Below are 8,311 nucleotides of genomic sequence, written 5' to 3' on the forward strand. Positions count from 1 at the left end.
ATGAATTATAAGTTTGGCAACAATTATCGGCTCCAGGAAAGGCGCAGTTTACTTTTATACCCGAATTATTATCCAATGGTGTCCGCCGCTCTCACCAGCAAACACAGCCGACAGATTCCCTTTAAACAGGTGTTAAAAGGTTAATACCCGGCTTTAAAGTCTGAACATAGTTTTTACTTGTCAGCTGTAATTTGACATTGACTTTATTTCATTAGATATATATTTAATATTCCTTCTTTTATTACTTTTCAGTTATGCATATTAAGTGCTAACATTTCTCATAGAGGATTATAAAAAGGTTATAAAGTACAGGCCTTGAGTTTGTATAAGGCCGACTCCCCGTGCCCAGGGGAAAATCCTTACCCAGAATCCTGGTGACATCAGAGCGAGGTCTTCGTGTATGTAAATCATAAGAAGAAAAGTGCAGGTCCGGCTCCCAAAAGAACGTGGATAAAAGCTTTAAACTTTAATAAAGAAACAAAAAGGCAGCAATATGTCACTGTAAAGAGTGTAAAATGCAGACGCGTTTCGGGTTGAAGTATTAGTCCTTAAAGGGGTACTCCACCCCTAGACATCTTATCCCCTATCCAAAAGGATAGGGGATAAGATGTCAGATCGCGGGGGTCCCGCCACTGGGGACCCCCGGGATCTCGGCTTCAGGACCCACCTGTTGCGGCTTCCGGAAACGCTGGAGGCTTCGGCTCCCGACCACAGTGAAGTGAGATCGTGACGTCCCGACTCCGCCCCCGTGTGACGTCACGACTCCGCCCCTCAATGCAAGTCTATGGGAGGGGGCGTGACAGCCGTCACGCCCCCTCCCATAGACTTGCATTGAGGGGGGCGGTGTGTGACGTCACAAGGGGGTGGAGTCGTGACGTCACGATCTCACGTCACCGTGGTCGGGAGGCGTTGGGATGAGAGCCTCCAGCGCTGCCGAAAGCCGCAACAGGTGGGTCCTGCAGCCGAGATCCCGGGGGTCCCTAGCGGCGGGACCCCCGCGATCTGACATCTTATCCCCTATCCTTTCGATAGGGGATAAAATGTCTAGGGGCGGAGTACCCCTTTAATCATGGCCATTAAGAGCTAATACTTCAGCCCGAAACGCGTCGGTGTCAACCTGCATTTTTCTTCTTATGGTTCATGTTTACATGGGACACAGCCCATTGTTCTCCGAGCTTCCATCTCCTACCTATGCCATGGACTTGACACGTATTCACATTAAAGTGCTGAGCTGATCTGCGCTTTTTCATATATGTATTTTTTCTTCTTGTACGTACCATATTTAATGCAGATATACTGTGATGTCCAAGTAAAGATACTGAAGCAGCAAGGGATGGAGAGAGATGCGAGATCAGTCAACAGAATTCTAAATTCCGACCTACAAAAAATGAAATCTCCCACAATACACTGCAGCACACAGGGCATTATAGGGCTCCGGCAGACTGTTCAGAGTACACTTGTAACAGTGGTGCGGTAATCGGGCGCGCAGTTGTGACCAGGTCCTTTTGCCAGACTAGGCTCAGCACTCTCTTGTAGACACTCTGATGCAGAGTACTGCTGGACACACACACTGCTACACTGCAGGATCACAGTACATACAGGGGAGCACCATCATTCTTGATTGTAGGCTGCAGGCTGCTTTATACCCACGGCCTACACCAAGTAGGGTTGCCACCCGGCCGGTATTTTGGCCACCCTGCTGGTATTTTTATATAAAAAATACTGGCAATATAGGGTAGAGGGGTGTGAGATGCAGGGCAGATGTTGCTCCCCTAGGGGCAGATGGCATTAACCCCTTGTATTCGTGACGCCAGGGTGTGGTTTAGCCTATAACCACCCGAAGGTATACCGCTGGATCCTGGGCTAGGCACGGGGGCAATAAAGACTCTGACGCCAAGTTACGGACAACGGTAGCTTTACTGAGGGTAGACAGATGGTAAAGTCTATACAGTTCAGCCAGGGCCCATGGAGGGGACTCGGAGACCTTAAGGGCTTGCTGGGACTTGGAGTAGGACTGGACAATGTGGAGCAGGCCACGTTGCTTTACAATTTGACAGAGACTGACTTGACTTGACTGATGACGGACAATGCTGCAGGTTTAGCTTACTTGACTTGATGGTGGCTGCAGGACTGGACTTTGAGGTCTCCAACACTCTGGATACACACACTAGACAACTGCACTGGACCTCAGCCAAGAGAGAAAAGAGAGAGAAGCTTCACCCAGGGCTTATATGGGGAGACTAGCAGGGAGCCCATAGGTCACTCTTGGGATCACCTGGTCACTGGTATCTCCTGGGTAACAATCACATGACATAACTCTTAAAGATACAACACATTTTATCATACAATACACTGCAGAACAAATGTACAGGGGGGAAACAGGTGCAAGGGGCCCTGGGGACACTGAAGGAGGCTGCCTCACAGGACAGCAAGGGTACGGGGTAACATCTCCCATACTGGGCCACCGCAAATGCAATGACCAGTATTTATCCAACCAATCCTCCAACTCCTGGAATGTTGCACCATAACCTATACCAGTGTTTCCCAACCAGGGGTGCCTCTAGCTGTTGCAAAACTACAACTCCCAGCATGCCTGGACAGCCAACGGCTGTCCGGGCATGCTGGGAGTTTTAGTTTTGCATCAGCTGGGGGCTCTCCTGGTTGGGAAACACTGACCTATACTATTCACTACTATATAGTCCAACATGCTGGGAGTTGTAGTTTTGCAACAGCTGGAGGCACCCATGGTTGGGAAACTCTGACCTATACTATATACTACTATATAGTCCAACTTTCTGGGAGTTGTAGTTTTCATTTGGGGAAGCTGCTGGGCCACAGGCTGTATCAGGGCATGCTGAGAGTTGTAGTTAAAAACTAACTGTAACTCCCAAATTTAATAAAAAAAAAAAAAAGTGATCAAAATGTCCCATCAAAACAAAAATGGTCCTGTTAAAAACTACAGATCGGGCACAAAAAATGGAGAGAAAAAAGGAGAAAAAAAAGTTATAGGGGTCAGAATAGAACAAAATTTCCCACTGGGCAGGGTTCGGAACATTTAGTGCAGAACGCTGTGTGCGCGCTGCGGGGGTCGGCCACGCCCCCATTGTGACATCATGCCACGCCCCCTCAATGCAAGTCTATGGGAGGGGGCATGGTGGGCTGTCATGAGGGAGCGTGGCCAACCCCATAGCATGCACACAGCATTCGGAACTAAATGTTCTAAACGCTGGCCAGCGGAGAACCCATTTAAGATAATTTCAAGCAGAATTCTAAATACAGCTCTGGAGGTGGCTGGAATATAGAATTAGTACCAGATAAATAGAGAAAGAAAAGATGTATGAACGTCTCTGTCCATTTCAATAATACGAACATTTCAGACATTTCTGATAATTTTTCTGGGTTTTCTTGTACTTTTCTTCACCTTCTGATCTCCTCAGTATATTCTGAACTCCCACACATTTCATTTAAATGCAGAATTTCTGCTGGCGTGCCGTGACCTACTGAGTAATGCTCCTATTTAGTCATGTCAGAAGCTTTTTCAGTCCCGCAGCTTTCTGACAATACATCCTGGATTTATTCTATAAAGTTTTATTTTAGAGATCACGCTTTTACACCAACCAGTCAATTTTATTTATTTATTTTTGACAAAAAATTAAAAAAGTCGTAAGATCAGGTTTTACCACTATACATAGGTTACGAAATTATGTTGGCAGAAAGATAACGGATAATACACAGCCACAGGCTTACCGTAACTGCCAGGATAGGAGGATGCGGATTTAGATCTGGACTCATTGCTGCCACTTCAGAACTCTCCAGCACTTTGTTGCCATCCATTTCTGGGGGCTTTTTGACGCAAAAACCCGAAAATGGAATGAGGCCTGCAAAGAACAGAACACAGTACCTACAGTGAAATATGGTGGAGGTCAATGGTGTTTTGTGGTTGTTTTGCTGCCTCTAGCACTGGGGGCCTTGAATGTGTACAAGGCATCATGAAATCTGAGGATTACCAACGGATTTTGGGTCGCACTGTACAGCCCAGTGTCAGAAAGCCTCATTCCATTTCGGAAAACAGAAGAATGATTTGCTTTACCAAAAAGCCCTATCTTGGTCTCATCTGTCCACAAGACATTTTCCCAGAAGGATTTTGGTTACTCAAGTTCATTTTGGCAAAATGTAGTCTTGCTTTTTTTTGTCTGTGTCAGCAGTGGGGTCCTCCTGGGTCTCCTCCATAGTGGGGTCCTCCTGGGTCTCCTCCATAGTGGGTCCTCCTGGGTCTCCTCCATAGTGGGGTCCTCCTGGGTCTCCTCCATAGTGGGGTCCTCCTGGGTCTCCTCCATAGTGGGGTCCTCCTGGGTCTCCTCCATAGCGTTTCATTTAATTTAAATGTCTATGGATAGTTCGCGCTGACACTGATGCTCCCTGAGCCTGCAGGACAGCTTGAATATCTTTGGAACTTGTTTGGGGCTGCTTATCCACCATCCGGACTATTCTGCATTGACACCTTTCATCAATTTTTCTCTTCCATCCACGCCCAGTGAGATTAGCTACAGTGCCATGGGTTGCAAATTTATTGATAATCTTGCGCACTTTGGACAAAGGCAAATCTAGATCTCTGGAGATGGACTTGTAACCTTGAGATTGTTGATATTTTTCCGCAATTTTGGTTCTCAAGTCCTCAGACAGTTCTCTTCTCCTCTTTCTGTTGTTCATGCTTAATGTGGCACACACAGACACAAAATGCAAAGACTAAGTGAACTTCTCTCCTTTTTATCTGCTTTCAGGTGTGATTTTTATATTGCCCACACCTGTTACTTACCCTAGGTGAGTTTAAAGGAGCATCACATGCTTGAAACAATCTTATTTTTCCACAATTTTGAAAGGGTGCCAATAATTTTGTCCAGACCATTTTTGGAGTTTGGTGACATTATGTCCAATTTGCTTTTTTTCCTCCTTTTTTGGTTTAGTTCCAATACACACAAAGGGAATAAACATGTATATAGCAAAACGTGTGTTACTGCAATCCTTTTCTGTGAGAAATACTTCATTTTCTTGAAAAATTTCAGGGGTGCCAACATTTACGGCCATGACTGTATATTTATATATATCCTTATAACTGTAACATTTACTATAAACGTATATAATGTAAATTGGAAAGGGGTTTTCCATATTGCTTACCCACACTTATATCCAAGAAAATTAGGGTATACTCACATTGTACTCCTGTGCTGCGGATTTGCTGTGGATCAGGATAAGACCCATTGTGGCGCTAATTCTCATAGTTTCCGCTGCACAAAAAGATCCAAAACACTGAGATAGAAATTCCGAAATTTTTACATGGTCCATAAACTCAGAAATAACCCGGCCCTGAACGGGATAAGACAATGGCATTTAATTTTAAGAACCGCCCAAAGTTATGCAGAGGGGTAAGATATTATCTAAACACATAAAAACCGCCAAAATAGCGAAAACAAGTGACCCACGCTCGCTCCCTCCTAGATAAGTAGCCACATCCGCTAAGTGTTCCTCGCCTCTCCTGCAAATCAATATTACAATCATATCACTGTCTGCCCGGCATACGCAGACAATTGGATCCGCACTCGACTTTCTCTAGTTCCCCCTTAACAATTATAGATCCAGCGCAGCTTCGTTTTAGATACTTGTTACCTGTAATGACATTTGCCGCCATACGCCCCTGTCTACTTCATTATTCCGGCACTTTGCTTCTCCTGCGTCCGTTTCTTCTTCTTTATTCTATTTAGTCTCTCAATGTATAGGCATAGCATACAGTTTCATCTGCCAGTATTTACATGGTGTAAGTTTCTATCCAATGGTCGACTATACAGAATGCAAGGTGTTTTTGAGGTGTCCCGGAGCAGAACGCCCTTTTCTACCTGTTCCGTCAGGTGGATGTTAAGTTAAAGTGCCCGTTTGCACCACCCAAATTTGTGCCTTAATGTGTTCTGTGATAAAAATGCTTTAAAGGAGAAGTGTTATGGGCAAAAACTTATCCCCTAACCAAAGAAGTTTTAGATCGCGGGGTCCGACCATTGGAATCCCATTGGATCTTCTGTATGGGATCCCGACTCTCTCCGGGAGCTGCGTATCACAACCCCCGCATGAAGCAGGGCCACCACGCCCCCTCCATATATCTCTATTGGAGTGCCATAGAAAGATGAATGGCTCTTCTATAGAGATATATGGAGGGGGCCTGGCAGACCCCCAGCAATCTAGAACCTATCCTTTGAATAGGGGATACGTTTTTACCCATGATGTATCTCCTTTAAGGATAGGGTCACACAAAATGGATCCACAGCGTATTTTACGCTGTGGATCTGCCGGTGACATGACCCATAGTGTGCCTCCAGCTGTTGCCACCCCTCGCATCACCTCACCCTGCCCCCTGGCCAGCTCGCAGCGGCAATCTGCCACTCCGAGCAGCCACACTGGGGCATACGAGTCATCGCACGCATGCGCAGTGTACTCAGACATCGCGGCTGGTCCACGATGTCTGATTACACTGCGAGTGCACTCTGCGACTCGCAGGCTCCTGTGTGGCTGCTCAGAGCAGGGGCAGGGTGGGGCGGAGGGTGGCAACACTGGAGGCACACTATGGGTCACCAGCAGATCCGTTACGTGTGACACTACCTTTATTGTGTTTTCTAACCTTTTGGTGCTACCATGCCTTTAATTCCATCTTAAGGCAGGGGTCTCCAACTGGCAGCCCTCTAGATGTTCCAAAACTTCAACTCCCAGCATCGACGGGACCCCCACGATCAGGCATCTTATCCCCTATCCTTCAGATAGGGAATAAGATGTCTAAGTACCGGAGTACCTCTTTAACTCATGAAGGATGAGTGGGGATGCCACAGCAGCAGTTGTAGCCAATCAGGGTGAGCTAGCCTTTTGTCCACCCTGGTCTGATCAGACAGGGAGGAGCTAAAATGAGTCAGTATAGTCAGGGCTGGCCCAAGACATTGTGCTTCCCAACATTAGATAGGCAGCAGTTTCCCCACATTAGATAGGCAGCAGTTTCCCCACATTAGATAGGCAGCAGTTTCCCCACATTAGATAGGTAGCATAGTTTCCCCACATTAGATAGGCAGCATAGATTCCCCACATTAGATAGGCAGCAGTTTCCCCACATTAGATAGGCAGCAGTTTCCCCACATTAGATAGGCAGCATAGTTTCCCCACATTAGATAGGTCGCAGTTTCCCCACATTAGATAGGCAGCATAGTTTCCCCACATTAGATAGGCAGCATAGTTTCCCACTTTAGATAGGCAGCATTGTTTCCCCACATTAGGGAGCATAGTTTCCCCACACTAGGTAGCATTGTTTCTCCACATTAGGTAGCATAGTTTCTTACCAACACAGAGACACACACAAACATACTCACCGACACACTCACCTGGCCTGCGCAGCGCTTCTTCTCTCCGGCGGCCTGACTTACGCGACGTCCCTCATCAGACCAGGGCCAGCCGGCCGCAGGCTCACTGTCTTTAAGTGACCGCTGCGCTATTAAGCAGCTCGGGCTGCGCCCGACCATGGACCAAGGTGGCACAAAAAAAGGGGCAGCAAAGTGCCACCCCTGAAAAGTGCAGCCTGAGATCAATGTTCACACCGGGTCCCATGGTAGGGCTGAGTATAGTGTAGAGCCTGGCCCCAGACAGAGTAGTAAGGAGGCCTCTTCTGTGACCTCCTGTCCCATTCCTCATGGGAGGCCTCAAGCCCAGTCTATAATCATCTGTTCTAGAGTGACTGCACACCCCCACACGGATCCTGCCGCCCAGGGCAAAGTCAAGTCGTCTCAGCCGTCTCAGTTCTGGCTTTGGGGGCAATAGCTGTTTGTCTGTAGGACCCCATAGTGAAGAAAGGATGAAGGCGTGATGATCCTCCTGGCCACATCTATCCATTGTATTCCCCCTGGCCGTATGCACTAAAATTGGTACTCCATTTGTAAAGATAGTCAGTGTCAGTCATCTCATCTCAAGTCAAAGTAAAGTTTAAAGGGGTACTCCACTTCTAGACATGTTATCCCCTATCCCAGATCGCAGGGTTCCGGCCGCTGGAGCCCTCTGCGATCTCTGCTGCGGCACCCTAGTCATCCGGTGCATTCATGTCTATGGGAGGAGGCGTAATGGCTGTGTACTTGTCATCACGCCGTCTCCCACAGACATGAATGGAGTTGCCATGGTGTGACGTCACGATCACGAAAGCCCTAGGCTTCTGTGACCGTAGCGCCGGCCCAGAGATTGCGGGGGTTCCCCACGGCCGAACCACCTGTGATCAGACATGCTATCCCCTATCCAA

This window comes from Hyla sarda, chromosome 7 (genome assembly GCF_029499605.1).
Source record: "Hyla sarda isolate aHylSar1 chromosome 7, aHylSar1.hap1, whole genome shotgun sequence".
Taxonomy (NCBI): domain Eukaryota; kingdom Metazoa; phylum Chordata; class Amphibia; order Anura; family Hylidae; genus Hyla; species Hyla sarda.